The sequence below is a fragment of the Panulirus ornatus genome, chromosome 17, assembly GCF_036320965.1.
Source record: "Panulirus ornatus isolate Po-2019 chromosome 17, ASM3632096v1, whole genome shotgun sequence".
Lineage (NCBI taxonomy): Eukaryota > Metazoa > Arthropoda > Malacostraca > Decapoda > Palinuridae > Panulirus > Panulirus ornatus.
The window spans coordinates 8,173,294-8,193,986 of record NC_092240.1 but is presented as its reverse complement, the minus strand read 5'-3'; the positions used below and the strand labels follow the sequence as shown (position 1 = coordinate 8,193,986).

Below are 20,693 nucleotides of genomic sequence, written 5' to 3'. Positions count from 1 at the left end.
ACCCCACCCCCACCCCAGTCCTTTCCCCACACACCTGACCACTTGACCTGACCCTTGCGTTGTGACGACCTCATCTGACCTGATGTGACCTGGCCACACTGTCGTGACCTTTAACACCTGGCCCTTGTGTTGTGACGACCTGATCTGACCTGGCCACTGGGCTGAGACTAACACCTGACCTGGTTCTCTTGTTGTGAGGACCTGATCTGACCTAGCCACTGTGTGTGCCACGACTACTGACCTGACTTAATCCCTTAGATTTTGACCTGACCTGACATTTTTGATGTGGCTTTAACTGACCTTGCCCTTGTGGTACAAGTTCTGACCTGACATACCTGACCCCTTGTGTTTTGACCTGACCTGACCTGATTTTTTTTGAGTGATGACCTGGCTTGACCCTTGTGTTAGCGAGAGTTCTGTCCTGACGCAACACTTATGTTGTCGTGAGTAATGACCTGACTAGACTTTGTATTGGGCCTTGATGTTGACCCCCTGAACTGACCAGCCGACGTTTGTGTTGCGACTTGACCTGACCCGACCCTTGTGTTGCCACGGATACGGACTGACCTCACCTGAACCTCCTGTGTTGTTGCATTGATGACCTGACTGTTGTGTTCCATGTGTTGCGACCCTGAGTGCTGACCTGACGTGACCCTTGTGTTTGCGGCCATGCGCAAGCACAGTGTCCAGATATGAACATGATTTATTCCACGTGTCTCTCTATAATTATGTATAATTGATAATTATCTCCTAATTGATAATTCACTCGTGTGTGTGTGTGTGTGTGTGTGTGTGTGTGTGTGTGTGTGTGTGTGTGTGTACGTAATTATGGTTATATTTATTTGTACTGATCTTAAGGGTAAGTTAAACATGGCACCAGCATTTATCATTATTTACCTAATGTATTTATTCTGCATGTCTTTATCTAGTCCATTGTTGGGAGCACGTTGGTTAGCCTGGGTCATCACGGGGTCAGGGGTCAGGAGAAGGGGAGGAGGGGTTGGGGCGTTCTCTCTCTCTCTCTCTGTCTCTCTCTCTCTCTCTCTCTCTCTCTCTCTCTCTCTCTCTCTCTCTCTCTCTCTCTCTCTCTCTCTCTCTCTCTCTCCCCGTCAGTGACAGCGCGTCTCCCACCATCGCTGCCAGCTTTCTCCCCCCCCTCCCTCAACCAGCTGCCTTCTCCCCCCATCCCCTTCCTCTCCACCTCCAGCTGCCTATCCTCCGCCCATCCTTAACCCCTCCAGCTGCTCATCCTCCTCCGCCCATCTCCCCCCCCACACACACCTATCCCGTCTCCAGCTGTCCAGCCTCCGCCTCTCTCCATTCACCCACCCACCCCACACTCCTCCCCCCTGCTGGTTAAGCCCCACAAATAGCCAGTCTTCATTCCGGCTTAACTTCGGCGGTAGCCACTTCCCAGCTGGCCATTTATGTGGACTGGGGCAGGCCGAGGTGTGCAGCCGATTGCCTCCTTTGCCCAGATGTGGCCTGGCCGGTGGCCATCCTCCTGCTGCTGCTGCCGCTGGTCGTAAGGCAGCTGAGTCGTCGTTCATCACTTGCCGTCTATTGGTGGGGCTCCTCGGCTGTTCCAGCTGTATGGGGAGAGTGGGGGTGGAAGTCGATTCTAAGCATCAGCTGCATGTGATGGTGGTGTGTTGCTCCTGCTGCTGCTGGCTGCTGCTGTTCGTGGTGATGATTTTGTCATTGTGCAGCATGCAGCTGGTGCTGTCGTGTGGCTGAAGGTTCTCCCTCTGCTGCTGGGTTGTTGAGCAGCTGGGCTGTTGGGTGTGGAGAGCTGCTGTGGACTCTGTGGCGTAGACAATCCTGCTGCTCCTGCTCCTGCTGCTGCTGGTCGTGGTGTGAACTCAGCAGCTGGAGGACGTCTGGTGTGGATATCGGTGATGTGCAGCTGGTGGAAGAGGGGCCTAGTGCCACGTGTGCACTGCTGGCTTTGCAGTAGATGGGCGAGCGGAGGCAGCCGGAGCAGCTGATGTCGGTGCGAGAAACCAACATAAATGCAGCAGTTGGGAGTCATCTGTGTCCAGCTGCAGGACACACACACACACACACACACACACACACACACACACACACACACACACACAGCTGGTGGCGCCTCTTCAGTAGGTCAGGATATACCGGGAGCAGCTGGCTTGGCTGGCTGGGTGGCTAACTAGGCAACTAACAGATATGTGCGCTAATGACCAATTTATTATTAAGACCACTTGATCACTCGTAAACCCTCGCCTCGTTTGATGGCATCACATCCCTCGCAGTCAGTCAGTCCAGCACGCGCACTCAAGGCAATATATACTTTCCCCATCTTTTTTTTTAATTTTTCTTTCTTTCCTTCCTGCTTTCCTCTCCTTTTTGTTGTTGTTCTTGTTGTTGTTGTTGCTGTTATTGTTTCCAGGCTCCTGGAAAGGCAAATCGCTTCAGCATGGTTATTTGCATCCGTTAAAAGCCCAAACATCTGTGTAAGTCGCTTACAGCTTTAAGTGCGTAGCTTTACCTGTGTTTGGGGGGTGGGGGGGAGGAAGTCATTAGACAGTAGCGATGGTGGAGGGTGGAGGGTGGAGGATGGGTATTGATACGAACAGCAGCAGCAAAAGCAATCCCTCCCCACTCCCTACTCCCCCAGACTCCATGCTCTTGGCCTGGCTTGGGACCTTTGAGGGGAGAGGGGGCTGGGGCGGGCCCGCCGTGGATGGTGGGCCACTTTGTTTTGTGTACCGGGACGCCGTGGGTACCGGGGTCGCACCGAGGTGGTGTGGTGGTTTGGTGTGTGTGTAGGCGGAGGGTGGTAGGTTACTGGTGCTGCTGCTGTGGTCGAGGCGATGGCTGGGTGGCTGTGGTCGGTGGCTGTGGCTTCTGCAGCGGGTCTGTCGCACGGGTGGTGTGCCACTTGGGTGGCGGAAGTAACTATGTTCCTCAGGGAATGAGAGAGAGAGAGAGAGAGAGAGAGAGAGAGAGAGAGAGAGAGAGAGAGAGAGAGAGAGAGAGAGAGAGAGTTCTAGCGTCTTGGGGCCCGCCCATCCCCTATAGGCTGTGTATGTGTGTGTGTGTGTGTGTGTGTGTGTGTGTGTGTGTGTGTGGTGATAATGGGGGGGCGGCGTCGATAATGATGTGGTTGGTGGTGGTGGTGGAGTTCTGTTCTCCCTCCCCACCACCACAGCCACCACCCACCCACCCCCGCCACAGTAGGCCACCACTGGTCGTTTACCGGACTGTGTGTGTTGTTATCTGGCTCCGGCACTGATGCCCCCCCCTTCCTCCCTCCCTCCCTCCCTCACCACCACAAACTCCCCCACCAACACCCCCCCCCCCCCCCCGACCATCCTTATCCCTCCCTCACTTCCTTCTTTACCCAGACCAGTAACCCTCCCCCCTCCCCAACCACCCACCCCCATCAGTACTCCCCCTCTATCTTATATGTACTTTTCCCCTCCCTTCCTCCCTCCTCCTCCTCCTCCTCTCCCTCTCTTTCACCCCCTCCCCTCCATCTTTCCCCTCCGCCTTCCTGTTAAGCCAGCATTCGCTCACGGCGAGGTTTTGCTGTGGCTTCTCCAACTCTCTTGTCTCCCCTCATATATATATATATATATATATATATATATATATATATATATATATATATATATATATATATATAAATATAATGTGTGTGTTTGTGTGTGTGTGTATGTGTTTGTGTGTGTATGTGTGTGTGTGTGTGTGTGTGTGTGTGTGTGTGTGTGTGTGTGTGTGTGTGTATGTGTGTGTTTAATCAGTCTTAGCCGCTCTGCTTCCTCCTCTCCCTCCTCCCGTCTCACCACCACACCTCTCCCAGCTCGCCCTGTACCACACTACCCTCCTCCTCCTCCTCCTCTTCCACTTGATAGAACAGCCATTATAACTGTTCGTGGATGCAGGTTGCAGGTGAAACTGTCCAATTGTCCGAATGAGTTCGGTTTCCAGCGTGTTTTCTGTCCCTTCCGTCCCATCTGTCTCTCTGTACGACGACCTCCCTCCCCCCCCCCCCTCTTCCCACTTCTCTCCCGTTTGCCCGTGTAAGACTGCATTTCTGTCCGTGTTAAAGTACGTACTCTCTCCCCGTCCATTTGGTGAAACCTCCCGTCACTCGCTACACAGACCGTCTGTTTCCTTCCCTGGGGTGCGACGGAGGAGAGAGAGAGAGAGAGAGAGAGAGAGAGAGAGAGAGAGAGAGAGAGAGAGAGAGAGAAGATGATTTTGTCCTGTCTACACGAAGCTTGGAGAAGGTGGCGCTCGCAGTGAAACTGGAGGCAACGGAGACCGCACATATCGAGCGTGGCTTGTATACGCCCCACTTACTCACATTTCTTCCTCCCTGGCGTTTATCTCCCATTCTTTAGCATCCATCTGTCCTCCTCCTCCTCCGCCCCCCTTCTCTCTCTCTCTCTCTCTCTCTCTCTCTCTCTCTCTCTCTCTCTCTCTCTCTCTCTCTCTCTCTCTCTCTCTCTCCTTCTTCTACTTCTTCTTCTTCTTCTTCCTCTTCTTCTTCTTCTTCTTCTTCTTCTTCTTCTTCTTCTTCTTCTTCTTCTTATTCTTCTTCTTCCTGTCTCCGTCCTTCCTTCACCTCCACCTCGTCCTCCCCCATCTCTCTCTCTCTCTCTCTCTCTCTCTCTCTCTCTCTCTCTCTCTCTCTCTCTCTCTCTCTCTCTCTCAGTTTATGACTATTATGATGGTGGTGGTGTGCGAGGTTGTGATGCACTCGCCATCGTAACTGCTGGTGCCGTGGTGGTGGCGCCCCCCCCCCCCCCCCCACACACACACACACACACACAGTTCGGGCTTCTTCAGCTGATGTGTTTGCACGATAGATGAGCCGGGAATCTAATGAGTTTAGCTCTTCTTTTTTTTTTTTTATATCGATATTTTGACTAGTACTTAGGGAAAGTCGTGTGTAGTGTGTGTGTGTGTGTGTGTGTGTGTGTGTGTGTGTGTGTGTGTGTGTGTGTGTGTGTGTGTGTGTGTGTGTGTGTGTGTGTCGGGCTCCCCTTGCATGAGTTTACACCAAGAGAGGGAGAAAAAAGTCACCATTGGTAAGGCTGTGTGTCACTGTGGGTGTACAAGTTCTCTTCCTCAGAGAACTTCTCACACCAAATTGAGTCCATCATATCCCTCTTGCTGGAAGGAGCGCATCCTTGGGCTGTAAGAAGCCCTCCTCTCCCCACCTGGAAAGTGGCCCTGGGTAACACCAGGACGTCTTCCTTACAGAGAGAGAGAGAGAGAGAGAGAGAGAGAGAGAGAGAGAGAGAGAGAGAGAGAGAGAGAGAGAGAGAGAGAGTCATAACCAACACGTGACTTCGTAAATGCTGGGAGAAGGAAAACACAAGAATCCTGAGCGCTTTCGTGTATTACCACATCTTCCCGGGACTAGTTACAGTCCCAAGTCGTCGGAAGATGTGGAAATACACGAAAGCGCCCGGGAAGACCCTAAGGGTAGGGTAGGTTACGTGAGAGAAAGGCCTTAGGTTAGGATAGCAATAAGTCCTCAAGTTTGGGTAGTTTAGGGATGACCCAATTTTAAAGTTAGGATAGGCTAGAATACCCCACATGTGTTTGGTGAGCTTGGTTCAAACTTAAGTTAGGGATTAGATTAGATAAGGTTAGGTTAGATCGTGTCTTTGATAAGTCTTGAGGCGTCCCAGTGTGGGGGAGGCGTCCCACTGTGGGAGAGGCGTTCTGCTTTTGGGGGAGATGGGTGTGGGTGGTGTGTGGGGGCGGCTGGTGGTGGGTGGGGCCCCCATGCCGTGTGCCGCCCAAGTTGGGTGGGTGACTGACTAGGGTGTAGGGAGGAGGAGGAGGAGGACGGCATGTCTATTCTCCCCTCTCCTTCTCCTTCCCCCCACCCACAGGATTTGCCAGGTGAGCGTGACTGCTGCTACAGGGGAGTGGGGCGGGGCGGGCCGCCTGCCCCCGCCCCGCCCCGCCCCGCCCCGCCCCGCCCCACTCTCCCCTCACCCGGGAGGCTTGGCCCCTCCTGATCAAGCAAGTGATTTGATGATGACCTCATCATACCCATCCCATCCCTTCCTCCCTCTCTCTTCCATCTCTCTTCCATCACCCCTGCTTTCACTTCCGTCCGTTCCCTCTCCCTGCTCTCACTTCCCTCTTGTTAAGGAACCTTTTTTTTTTCATCTATTCATTCATTCCTTCATTCACTTGGCCGATGGAATCACCTGATGACGTGGTTGGTCAGTGGTTGGATCAACAAGCCGCAGTGGTCCAGTTGCCGCAGTGGTCCAGTTGCCGCAGTGGTCCAGTTGCCGCAGTGGTCCAGTTGCCGTAGTGGTCCATTTGCCGTAGTGGTCCAGTTGCCGCAGTGGTCCAGTTGCCGTAGTGGTCCAGTTGCCGCAGTGGTCCAGTTGCCGCAGTGGTCCAGTTGCCGCAGTGGTCGCAGTTGCCTTGGAGAGAGAGAGAGAGAGAGAGAGAGAGAGAGAGAGAGAGAGAGAGAGAGAGAGAGAGAGAGAGAGAGAGAGAAGTCTATACCACACGTCTGGGTGAAGGTGGATGATGGGAACCATCGTGATGAGAGACATGGGTGATTTGAGTTGGTTGAGGGGGAGAGGGGGGGCTTTCTTCATCCATTCCGCCCCTCCTCCCTCCTCCATCCTCACCCCTCCACCCCCCCCCCACTCCCCTGTTGACGACGACGTCCTAGGGCAAAAGGGGAGGAGGAGGAGGAGGAGTAGGAGGTTCGGGGGGTGAATAGGTAAGCTTTGGGGGCAGGTGAAGGCGGAGGTGGGGAGAGAGAGATAGTAAGGTCTTGTTGAGTGTGTGTGTGTGTGCGGGGCTAAGCAGTGGGAGTGATTGTGAGTGGATCCCCCCCGACCAGCACCTACACATGATGAAAGAGCCACCCGAATGACGGAGTGTGGCAGGAGAGGAGGCTTAGAGGGGTGGAGGGAAAGGAGGAGACAGCGTGGTCAGAGGGAGGGAGTTACAGGCCAAAGATATATTATGACTTCCTGTAATATAGTGTGACTCCTATACTATTATTCCGTATTTCATATCATAACGCCTTATTGTATAGTAATGCTCCTTATTCCATATTATTACTCCCTATTTTATAGTGTTACTCCCTGTTTTATATCATCACCCCTATTTTATATTATTACCCCCTATTTTATATTGGTACCCCCTATTTTATATTATTACCCCCTATTTTATATTATTACCCCCTATTTTATATTATTACCCCCTATTTTATATTATTACCCCCTATTTTATATTGTTACCCCCCATCTTATATTATCATACCCCATTATTTTATATTGTACTATCGCACCATCATACGTGGTGTGCACTGGAGACAGGGTGTTCGTCACCCAGCGTGCGTCCGTTCCGTCTGTTCGTGTTGCGTCTGTGTGTGTGTGTGTGTGTGTGTGCGGGGCCCGACACCCCGAGAGCAACGCATTCTATAGAAGAAAAAAAAAGATTACACTTCGCACTTACGTCATGGGTGACCTCCGCTGCGGGTCACTCGTCTCATTAGATCTGTGAGGAGGGGGAGAGGAGGAGGAGTAGGGGGGGCAAGTAAATGGCATAGAATTTGCATATGAATTAAAAAGAAAATAGATTTAGTGAGTGAAGGGAAGTTGGGATGTATAGTGTGTGTTTCTGAGGCGCTGTATTGATGAGTCGGGGGCATATATATATATATATATATATATATATATATATATATATATATATATATGTGTGTGTGTGTGTGACCCATACAATTCTTGCTTATTAATGAGCTCATTGTTTTCTTTTTCTTTTTTTTTCTTTTACCTCATATTTGTCTCTGGGAGGGACATGAGGCAGGTCGCGCCTCACGTATTTTTGTGCGTGTGGTGGGGGGGCTGGCTGGCTGGCTGTACCGCACCGTTGCCCGTCAGAGAATGGCATTGAAGATATCAAAGATAACGGAGGACGTTCCTGAGATAACGTGGTTGCGTTCCGAAGGCAACGTGGAAGTTGGCCAAGATAACACTGGGGCGTCCTTAAGATAAGCGAGTCCGTAACCCAACATTGAACATACACCCCCCCCCCCCCCCTATCACCCCCAGAGATAACAGTGAATCTCTAATGTAACACAGGATCAGTAAGATAACACTTAGCTCCCCTAAGATAACCCAGAACGCCCCCCCCTTAGATGACCCATAACGCCCCCAGAGATAACCCAGAGGGCCCCTGAGATGACCCATGATGCCCCTTAGATAACCCACAACGCCCCAGAGATAACCAATCCAGAGGGCCCTTGAGATGACCCATAATACCCCTTAGATGACCCACAATACCCCATAGATGACCCACAACGCCCCCAGAGATAACCCAGAGGGCCCCTGAGATGACCCATAATACCCCTTAGATGACCCACAGTACCCTTTAGATGACCCACAACGCCCCCAAAGATAACCCAGAGGGCCCCTGATATAACCCAGAAGCCCCCCTTTTCTCCCCTCCCCCCTCAAATTTACAGCGAACGCCCCACGCCCGTGTGCACCCCCATCAGGCGGTGGGAGGAAGGGAGTGAATGGTCCCACAGTTGGGCACCTCCGGCACGAGGCAGCGAGAGGTGGGAAGACCGTGGTAAAGGGGGAGGAGGTGTAGTGGCAGGAGCCAGCCAGCAGTGCCAGCCACAAAGGGAGAAGGTTGGGGGATGGGGAGGGAAATGGTTGGTGGGGGAGGGGTGATGATGATGCCGTAAGCTGTCGCCGCCTCCAAAGAGCAGAAGGCTTCTTCTCTCCCCCTCCTCCTCTTCCCCCTCCCCTTCCCCCTCCTCCTCCTCTTCCCCCCCTCCTCCTCCTTCCCCTCCCCCTCCCTTCTCTCTACCCTACCCCCTCCTCTCCCCCTCTCCCCCCAACGCCTGGTGAAAGGTGGCACCATAGGAACTGACAATTTCCCTCCTCCCCCTCCCCCACCTTCTTCTCCTCCCCACCACCTTCCCCTTCCCCCCTCTCCCTGGCCGTGTGAAAAGGCTGTATGATGAAGTCTGGTAAGAAGTCACAAGAGACGTGTGAGAGGCAAGGGAGAGGGAGAGAGAGAGAGAGGATAGACTCTCCCCCACCATCCCTCCCTCTCCCTTTCTGTGTGTGTGTGTGTGTGTGTGTGTGACTGTGTGGAGTTATTCCCGGGGAGGTATTTGTGGCGGATGTCGCCCGCCCCCCTCCCCCATTTGTAGGGGAGATTATTCTGTAATGATTCTCGGCAACCTTCTTCCGTTTTCGTTGTAATGCATATTTTGAGGGTACGTTATTATAGCTTCTTGGAACCGGCCCCTCACCACCCGACCCTACCCTCTCGCTCTCAAAAGCGTATTGCGATCGAGGTGTTTGTCATAGGGCGGAGTTGGTTGGTGGTGTGGAGGATTGACGTGAATGGAGTTTATATACTCTCTTCTTCGTCTTTTTAAGTTTTTAGAAGGTTTCATATATATATATATATATATATATATATATATATATATATATATATATATATATATATATATCTGCCTGTAGCCAGACGATCTTCGTGATTGTGTGTGTGTGTGTGTGTGTGTGTGTGTGTGTGTGTGTGTGTGTGTGTGTGTGTGTGTGTATGTAATTACCTGCTTGCACTGTTCTGGGAGGGAGCTGCACACTCGTGGGGCCTCATCTCGTGACCCATCTCTGTTGCCATACAGCCTCTGCATGCTGGCCGCATTTACCATTCATTATTCACTCTATTCCATTCATCCATTCATTCACCACTCTGGCAGTGGAAAAGCATTTCTTGACTTTTTTTTTTTTCATAAGTTTCTCGCTTACTTTCATTTCTTGTCCTGTGGTTTCTCTGTCCTCGCATATCTTGGAGAAACAGTTTACTGTCTGCGTCGTCAGTCTGTTTTTTTTTTTCTTTTTGAGGACTTCAAAGGTTGTGATCAGGTCACCAATCGCTCTTCTCTCTTCCATGGTGGACGGATCGTAAGGTTTCCAATCTATCCTGTGTAACTCGGCTTTCTTCAATTCTCATTCCGGCTTTGGTTGCCCTCCTCTGGACCTTCTCCGTGCGCTTATTTCGCTTCTTTAGTTACTGCGACCAAACTTGAGGAGCGTGGTATTGTAGTTTTGGCCTTAGGTATTATGTGGACAGCTTCCTGATTACTTCCTTATCCACAAAGTTCATTGCTCTTCTGGTATTTGCCTGTAGATATTTGGTCTCCTTTATCTATTATCCTGGGATGGGATTGTGTCAGCAGGTTAGGGCACAATGTCGACTTCCAGCTCTCGCACAGCTTATATCCACGTAGATAATATATTCATGCTGAGGTCTTCTTTCACCATGTCCCATCCTCATCACTCTACATTTACTGGGGATTGAAAGGTCATCCACCACGCACCAGATCAACTTCCGACATCAACTTTACCTCTTATAAGCACACGCAATCCTCCTGGCCTTCCACGTCCCTCGCGACCCTTTGCGTCGTCTGTAAACACAGGCGGGCGGGAATCCATTTTAAAAGGTGCAGGAGAGAGGAATGGTCCCAGAACGGAACCTTGTGGTACCGCACCTTCAGTCGTTTTGGACCGGACTCGATCTGACACGCGTCTTTTGTTTCCTTGCACCAAGATCACCTCTCCATCGGAGGAGGGACTCCCTAAGTCCTCTCCCCCCAGGTGACGCGGTCATCCCCATCAGCCCTCTGATGTGGGACGGTGCCAAGTGCCTTCCTGGGCATTCGTGGTGTATCTCGCAATAAGGTAGTGTCTATTGTGCAGGATGGCGTTGCATTTGGTATTTGATCGTCTTCCTTAGTACCTTACAGGCCAGCGCTTATCAACGCCTCGTTCCGTCTTCTTATTAATAATAGGTATGACGATTGTCCCTTTTTATTGTCATTCCCTTGCCCGTTCATCTGTTTTTTCTTTCTAGCGACGTCATGAAGAGTAATTCAAGAGGATTTTTGTGTGTTGTATGTTATGATGATGACAGATACGTGAAGTGAAATAAACCGCATTGTCGGGAAGCAGTGTGAAGGTTAAGACCCCACACAGTTCAGGGATACTTGGCGATTTATTTTCTAATCCAAATGTAGTTGAGAAGGGTTTGTGGAAACCCGAAACTGTATATTGGGTTAGAAACTGAATCATCTTGTCCCCATGAAGTGTGCTTTTGACCTTTATATATATATATATATATATATATATATATATATATATATATATATATATATATATATATATATATATTTATATATATATAATGGAGAGGATTACAATATTGCGCGTGATCAAGTACATTCCTACGAGTCCACAGGGAAAATGGACTCCGGTACCACGAGAAATATCATTAAATAATTCTGTTATTAAATACACAAAGAATTATAATCTTAATATTAGTGATGGTCTATACAAATTAGATAACTTTGCTGTTGATAGAATTTTTAAACAATTCACCTTCTTGTCCACGTGATAAGTTTATGATGTCTTGGACAATCGCATTTTTACCAAATGGCGTCCGGGCTACGTCTCTTCGTTCTATATCAACTGCCTGTTATATTTCTCTCGTGTCTCCCCTGATGATGTGATCAGTACACGAAAATGCACTTGGGAACTTATCGTGTTTCATTTTCCCTGTAGACTCGTAGGAAAATATATATATATATATATATATATATATATATATATATATATATATATATATATATATATATATATATGTGAGAGTGTGTGTGTGTGTGCGTGTGTGGGGTGTGTGTGGTTTAACTGTAGGTTTTGGTGACAATATAATTATAATTAATATTAAGTATGTAATTAAGCGCTTAATTTTACGAAATGCAGTCTTATGACTCGACATCCTTAATAAGCATATAGAATACCACTGATAACCAGATTTTCATTAAAATCTGAACAAGTTTAAAATCTGAGCCAAATATTATCCAAGGCTATAGCTTTGGATTTTTCTTGATTTTTTTCAAAAAATAGATTTTCCTCAAAATTTCAGCATAGATGCTTTTACCTCTGCTGAATAAGAATCTGTGGACAAAACCTTAAAATTCGTTCAATTAGTCGAATGATTAGCATATTAATATTGTTAATATTAAGTATGTAATTAAGCGCTTAATTTTACGAAATGCAGTCTTTTGACTCGATATCCTTAATCACCATATAGAATAGCACTTATACACTGATTTTCATTAAAATCTGAACAAGTTGAAAATCTGAGCCAAATATTATTTTTCTTGATTTTTTTTAAAAAAATAGATTTTCCTCAAAATTTCAGCATAGATGCTTTTACCTCTGCTGAATAAGAATCTGTGGTCAAAACCTTAAAATTCGTTTAATTAGTCGAGTGATTAGTATATTAATATAATTATAATTAATATTAAGTATGTAATTAAGCGCCTAATTTTACGAAATGCAGTCTTTTGACTCGATATCCTTAATCACCATATAGAATAGCACTTATACACAGATTTTTATTAAAATCCGAACAAGTTGAAAATCTGAGCCAAATATTATCCACGGCTATAGCCTTGGATTTTTCTTGATTTTTTTGAAAAAATAGATTTTCCTCAAAATTTCTTTATACATGCCTTTACCTCTCCTGAATTAGAATCTGTGGTCAAAACCTTACAATTCGTGCAATTAGTCGAGTGATTAGCATATTAATGTAATTATAATTAATATTAAGTATGTAATTAAGCCCTTAATTTTACGAAATGCAGTCGTTTGACTTGATATCCTTAATCACTATATAGAGTAGCACTTACACCCAGATTTTCATTAACATCTGAACAAGTTGAAAATCTGGATTTTTCTTGATTTTTTTGAAAAAATGGATTTTCCTCAAAATTTCATAATAAATGCTTTTACCTTTGCTGAATAATAATCTGTGGTCAAAACCTTAAAATTCGTTCAATTAGTCGAGTGATTAGCATATTAATGTAATTATAATTAATATTAAGTATGTGATTAAGCGCTTAATTTTACGAAATGCAGTCTTTTGACTTGATATCCTTAATCACTATATAGAATAGCACTTATACCCAGATTTTCATTAAAATCTGAACAAGTTGAAAATCAGAGCCAAATATTATCTTGATTTTTTTGAGAAAATAGATTTTCCTCAAAATTTCAGCATAGATGCTTTTACCTCTGCTGAATATGAATCTGTGGTCAAAACCTTAAAATTCGTTCAATTAGTCGAGTGATTAGCATATTAATGTAATTATAATCAATATTAAGTATGTAATTAATCGCTTAATTTTACGAAATGCAGACTTTTGACTTGATATCCTTAATCACTATATGCAACAGCACTTATACCCAGATTTTCATTAAAATCTGAACAAGTTGAAAATCGGAGCCAAATATTATCCAAGGATTTTTCTTGATTTGTTTTGAAAAAATAGATTTTCCTCAAAATTTCAGCATAGATGCTTTTACCTCTGCTGAATAAGAATCTGTGGTCAAAACCTTAAAATTCGTTCAATTAGTCGAATGATTAGCATATTGATATAGTTAATATTAAGTATGTAATTAAGCGCTTAATTTTACGAAATGCAGTCTTTTGACTTGATATCCTTAATCACCATATATAATAGCACTTATACTGAGATTTTCATTAAAATCCGAACAAGTTGAAAATCTGAAGCAAATATTATCCTTGGATTTTTCTTGATTTTTTTGAAAAAATAGATTTTCCTCAAAATTTCAGCATAGATGCTTTTACCTCTGGTGAATGAGAATCTGTGGTTAAAATCTTAAAATTCGTTCAATTAGTCGAGTGATTAGCATATTAATATAATTATAATTAATATTACGTATGTAATTAAGCGATTAAATTTACGAAATGTAGTCTTTTGACTCGATATCCTTAATCACCATATAGAATAGCACATATACACAGATTTTCATTAAAATCTGAACAAGTTGAAAATCTGAGCCAAATGTTATCTTGATTTTTTTGAAAAAATAGATTTTACTCAAAATTCCTTAATAGATGCCTGTACCTCTGCTGAATAAGAATCTTGGTCAAAACCTTACAATTCGTGCAATTAGTCGATTGATTAGCATATTAATGGAATTATAATTAATATTAAGTATGTAATTGAGCCCTTAATTTTACGAAATGCAGTCTTTTGACTTGATATCCTTAATCACTATATAGAACAGCACTTATACCCAGATTTTCATTAAAATCTGAACAAGTTGAAAATCTGAGCCAGATATTATCCAAGGCTATATGGATTTTTCTTTATTTTTTTGAAAAAATAGATTTTCCTCAAAATTTCAGCATAGATGCTTTTGCCTCTGCTGAATAAGAATCTGTGGTCAAAACCTTGAAATTCGTTCAATTAGTCGAGTGATTAGCATATTGATATGATTATAATTGATATTCAGTATGTAATTAAGCACTTAATTTTACGAAATGCAGTCTTTTGACTCGATATCCTTAATCACCATATAAAATAACACTTATACCTAGATTTTCATTAAAATCTGAACAAGTTGAAAATCTGAACCAAATATTATCCAAGGCTATAGCCTGGGATTTTTCTTGATTTTTTTGAAAAAATAGATTTTCCTCAAAATTTCATAATAGATGCTTTTACCTTTGCTGAATAATAATCTGTGGTCAAAACCTTAAAATTCGTTCAATTAGTCGAGTGATTAGCATATTAATGTAATTATAATTAATATTAAGTATGTAATTAAGCCCTTAATTTTACGAAATGCAGTCTTTTGACTTGATATCCTTAATCACTATATAGAATAGCACTTATACCCAGATTTTCATTAAAATCTGAACAAGTTGAAAATCTGAGCCAAATATTATCCTTGGATTTTTCTTGATTTTTTTGAAAAAATAGATTTTCCTCAAAATTTCAGCATAGATCTTTTTGCCTCTGCTGAATAAGAATCTGTGGTCAAAACCTTGAAATTCGTTCAATTAGTCGAGTGATTAGCATATTGATATAATTATATTAATATTCAGTATGTAATTAAGCACTTAATTTTACGAAATGCAGTCTTTTGACTCGATATCCTTAATCACCATATAAAATAACACTTATACCCATATTTTCATTAAAATCTGAACAAGTTGAAAATCTGATCCAAATATTATCCAAGGCCTTGGATTTTTCTTGATTTTTTTGAAAAAATAGATTTTCCTCAAAATTTCAGGATAGATGCTTTTGCCTCTGCTGAATAAGAATCTGTGGTCAAAACCTTAAAATTCGTTCAATTAGTCGAGTGATTAGCATATTAATGTAATTATAATTAATATTAAGTATGTAATTAAGCCCTTAATTTTACGAAATGCAGTCTTTTGACTTGATATCCTTAATCACTATATAGAATAGCACTTATACCCAGATTTTCATTAAAATCTGAACAAGTTGAAAATCTGATTTCTTGATTTTTTGAAAAAATAGATTTTCCTCAAAATTTCAGCATAGATGCTTTTGCCTCTGCTGAATAAGAATCTGTGGTCAAAACCTTGAAATTCGTTCAATTAGTCGAGTGATTAGCATATTGATATGAATTATAATTAATATTCAGTATGTAATTAAGCACTTAATTTTACGAAATGCAGTCTTTTGACTCGATATCCTTAATCACCATATAAAATAACACTTATACCTAGATTTTCATTAAAATCTGAACAAGTTGAAAATCTGAGCCAAATATTATCCAAGGCTATAGCCTGGGATTTTTCTTGATTTTTTGAAAAAATAGATTTTCCTCAAAATTTCATAATAGATGCTTTTACCTTTGCTGAATAATAATCTGTGGTCAAAACCTTAAAATTCGTTCAATTAGTCGAGTGATTAGCATATTAATGTAATTATAATTAATATTAAGTATGTAATTAAGCCCTTAATTTTACGAAATGCAGTCTTTTGACTCGATATCCTTAATCACCATATAGAATAGCACTTATACTCAGATTTTCATTAAAATCTGAACAAGTTGAAAATCTGAGCCAAATATTATCCAAGGCTATAACCTTGGATTTTTCTTGATTTTTTTGAAAAAATAGATTTTCCTCAAAATTTCATAATAGATGCTTTTACCTTTGCTGAATAATAATCTGTGGTCAAAACCTTAAAATTCGTTCAATTAGTCGAGTGATTAGCATATTAATGTAATTATAATTAATATTAAGTATGTAATTAAGCCCTTAATTTTACGAAATGCAGTCTTTTGACTTGATATCCTTAATCACTATATAGAATAGCACTTATACCCAGATTTTCATTAAAATCTGAACAAGTTGAAAATCTGAGCCAAATATTATCCAAGGCTATAGCCTTGGATTTTTCTTGATTTTTTGAAAAAATAGATTTTCCTCAAAATTTCATGATAGATGCTTTTACCTCTGCTGAATAAGAATCTGTGGTCAAAACCTTAAATTCGTTCAATTAGTCGAGTGATTAGCATATTAATGTATTATAATTAATATTAAGTATGTAATTAAGCCCTTAATTTTACGAAATGCAGTCTTTTGACTCGATATCCTTAATCACCATATAGAATAGCACTTATACCAGATTTTCATTAAAATCTGAACAAGTTGAAAATCTGAACCAAATATTATCCAAGGCTATAGCCTTGGATTTTTCTTGATTTTTTTGAAAAAATAGATTTTCCTCAAAATTTCATAATAGATGCTTTTACCTTTGCTGAATAATAATCTGTGGTCAAAACCTTAAAATTCGTTCAATTAGTCGAGTGATTAGCATATTAATGTAATTATAATTAATATTAAGTATGTAATTAAGCCCTTATTTTTACGAAATGCAGTCTTTTGACTCGATATCCTTAATCACTATATAGAATAGCACTTATACCCAGATTTTCATTAAAATCTGAACAAGTTGAAAATCTGAGCCAAATATTATCCAAGGCTATAGCCTTGGATTTTTCTTGATTTTTTTGAAAAAATAGATTTTCCTCAAAATTTCAGGATAGATGCTTTTGCCTCTGCTGAATAAGAATCTGTGGTCAAAACCTTGAAATTCGTTCAATTAGTCGAGTGATTAGCATATTGATATGATTATAATTAATATTCAGTATGTAATTAAGCACTTAATTTTACGAAATGCAGTCTTTTGACTCGATATCCTTAATCACCATATAAAATAACACTTATACCTAGATTTTCATTAAAATCTGAACAAGTTGAAAATCTGAACCAAATATTATCCAAGGCTATAGCCTTGGATTTTTCTTGATTTTTTTGAAAAAATAGATTTTCCTCAAAATTTCAGAATAGATGCTTTTGCCTCTGCTGAATAAGAATCTGTGGTCAAAACCTTAAAATTCGTTCAATTAGTCGAGTGATTAGCATATTGATATGATTATAATTAATATTCAGTATGTAATTAAGCACTTAATTTTACGAAATGCAGTCTTTTGACTCGATATCCTTAATCACCATATAAAATAACACTTATACCAGATTTTCATTAAAATCTGAACAAGTTGAAAATCTGAGCCAAATATTATCCAAGGCTATAGCCTTGGATTTTTCTTGATTTTTTTGAAAAAATAGATTTTCCTCAAAATTTCATAATAGATGCTTTTACCTTTGCTGAATAATAATCTGTGGTCAAAACCTTAAAATTCGTTCAATTAGTCGAGTGATTAGCATATTAATGTAATTATAATTAATATTCAGTATGTAATTAAGCACTTAATTTTACGAAATGCAGTCTTTTGACTCGATATCCTTAATCACCATATAAAATAACACTTATACCTAGATTTTCATTAAAATCTGAACAAGTTGAAAATCTGACTCAAATATTATCCAAGGCTATAGCCTTGGATTTTTCTTGATTTTTTTGAAAAAATAGATTTTCCTCAAAATTTCAGATAGATGCTTTTGCCTCTGCTGAATAAGAATCTGTGGTCAAAACCTTAAAATTCGTTCAATTAGTCGAGTGATTAGCATATTGATATAATTATAATTAATATTCAGTATGTAATTAAGCACTTAATTTTACGAAATGCAGTCTTTTGACTCGATATCCTTAATCACCATATAAAATAACACTTATACCCAGATTTTCATTAAAATCTGAACAAGTTGAAAATCTGAACCAAATATTATCCAAGGCTATAGCCTTGGATTTTTCTTGATTTTTTTGAAAAAATAGATTTTCCTCAAAATTTCATAATAGATGCTTTTTCCTTTGCTGAATAATAATCTGTGGTCAAAACCTTAAAATTCGTTCAATTAGTCGAGTGATTAGCATATTAATGTAATTATAATTAATATTCAGTATGTAATTAAGCCCTTAATTTTACGAAATGCAGTCTTTTGACTCGATATCCTTAATCACCATATAAAATAACACTTATACCTAGATTTTCATTAAAATCTGAACAAGTTGAAAATCTGAACCAAATATTATCCAAGGCTATAGCCTGGGATTTTTCTTGATTTTTTTGAAAAAATAGATTTTCCTCAAAATTTCATAATAGATGCTTTTACCTTTGCTGAATAATAATCTGTGGTCAAAACCTTAAAATTCGTTCAATTAGTCGAGTGATTAGCATATTAATGTAATTATAATTAATATTAAGTATGTAATTAAGCCCTTAATTTTACGAAATGCAGTCTTTTGACTTGATATCCTTAATCACTATATAGAATAGCACTTATATCCAGATTTTCATTAAAATCTGAACAAGTTGAAAATCTGAGCCAAATATTATCCTGGGATTTTTCTTGATTTTTTGAAAAAATAGATTTTCCTCAAAATTTCATAATAGATGCTTTTACCTTTGCTGAATAATAATCTGTGGTCAAAACCTTAAAATTCGTTCAATTAGTCGAGTGATTAGCATATTAATGTAATTATAATTAATATTCAGTATGTAATTAAGCACTTAATTTTACGAAATGCAGTCTTTTGACTCGATATCCTTAATCACCATATAAAATAGCACTTATACCCAGATTTTCATTAAAATCTGAACAAGTTGAAAATCTGAGCCAAATATTATCCAAGGCTATAGCCTTGGATTTTTCTTGATTTTTTTGAAAAAATAGATTTTCCTCAAAATTTCAGCATAGATGGTTTTTGCCTCTGCTGAATAAGAATCTGTGGTCAAAACCTTGAAATTCGTTCAATTAGTCGAGTGATTAGCATATTGATATAATTATAATTAATATTCAGTATGTAATTAAGCACTTAATTTTACGAAATGCAGTCTTTTGACTCGATATCCTTAATCACCATATAAAATAACACTTATACCCAGATTTTCATTAAAATCTGAACAAGTTGAAAATCTGAGCCAAATATTATCCAAGGATTTTTCTTGATTTTTTTGAAAAAATAGATTTTCCTCAAAATTTCAGAATAGATGCTTTTGCCTCTGCTGAATAAGAATCTGTGGTCAAAACCTTAAAATTCGTTCAATTAGTCGAGTGATTAGCATATTAATGTAATTATAATTAATATTCAGTATGTAATTAAGCACTTAATTTTACGAAATGCAGTCTTTTGACTCGATATCCTTAATCACCATATAAAATAACACTTATACACAGATTTTCATTAAAATCTGAACAAGTTGAAAATCTGAACCAAATATTATCCAAGGCTATAGCCTGGATTTTTCTTGATTTTTTTGAAAAAATAGATTTTCCTCAAAATTTCATAATAGATGCTTTTACCTTTGCTGAATAATAATCTGTGGTCAAAACCTTAAAATTCGTTCAATTAGTCGAGTGATTAGCATTAATGTAATTATAATTGATATTAAGTATGTAATTAATCGCTTAATTTTACGAAATGCAGACTTTTGTCTTGATATCCTTAATCACTATATACAACAGCACTTATACCCAGATTTTCATTAAAATCTGAACAAGTTGAAAATCGGAGCCAAAGATTATCCTGGGATTTTTCTTGATTTTTTTGAGAAAATAGATTTTCCTCAAAATTTCAGGATAGATGCTTTTACCTCTGCTGAATAAGAATCTGTGGTCAAAACCTTAAAATTCGTTCAATTAGTCGAATGATTAGCATATTAATATAGTTAATATTAAGTATGTAATTAAGCGCTTAATTTTACGAAATGTAGTCTTTTGACTCGATATCCTTAATCACCATATAGAATAGCACTTATACACAGATTTTCATTAAAATCTGAACAAGTTGAAAATCTAAGCCAAATATTATCCTTGGATTTTTCTAGATTTTTTTGAAAAAATAGATTTTCCTTAAAATTTCATAATAGATGCTTTTACCTTTGCTGAATAATAATCTGTGGTCAAAACCTTAAAATTCGTTCAATTAGTCGAGTGATTAGCATATTAATGTAATTATAATTAATATCAAGTATGTAATTAAGCCCTTATTTTTACGAAATGCAGTCTTTTGACTTGATATCCTTAATCACTATATAGAATAGCACTTATACCCAGATTTTCATTAAAATCTGAACAAGTTGAAAATCTGAGCCAAATATTATCCAAGGCTATAGCCTTGGATTTTTCTTGATTTTTTTGAAAAAATAGATTTTCCTCAAAATTTCAGGATAGATGCTTTTGCCTCTGCTGAATAAGAATCTGTGGTCAAAACCTTGAAATTCGTTCAATTAGTCGAGTGATTAGCATATTGATATGATTATAATTAATATTCAGTATGTAATTAAGCACTTAATTTTACGAAATGCAGTCTTTTGACTCGATAT

The 20,693-nt window shown here is 40.5% G+C and overlaps 1 protein-coding gene across 8 annotated transcripts in view; it reads left to right on the top strand.

Annotated features, from left to right (window-relative positions):
- Positions 1–20,693, top strand: part of Ehbp1 (Eps15 homology domain containing protein-binding protein 1) — a 533,072-nt gene that overhangs the window by 447,128 nt on the left and 65,251 nt on the right. The gene's annotated exons all lie outside the window — the stretch shown is intronic.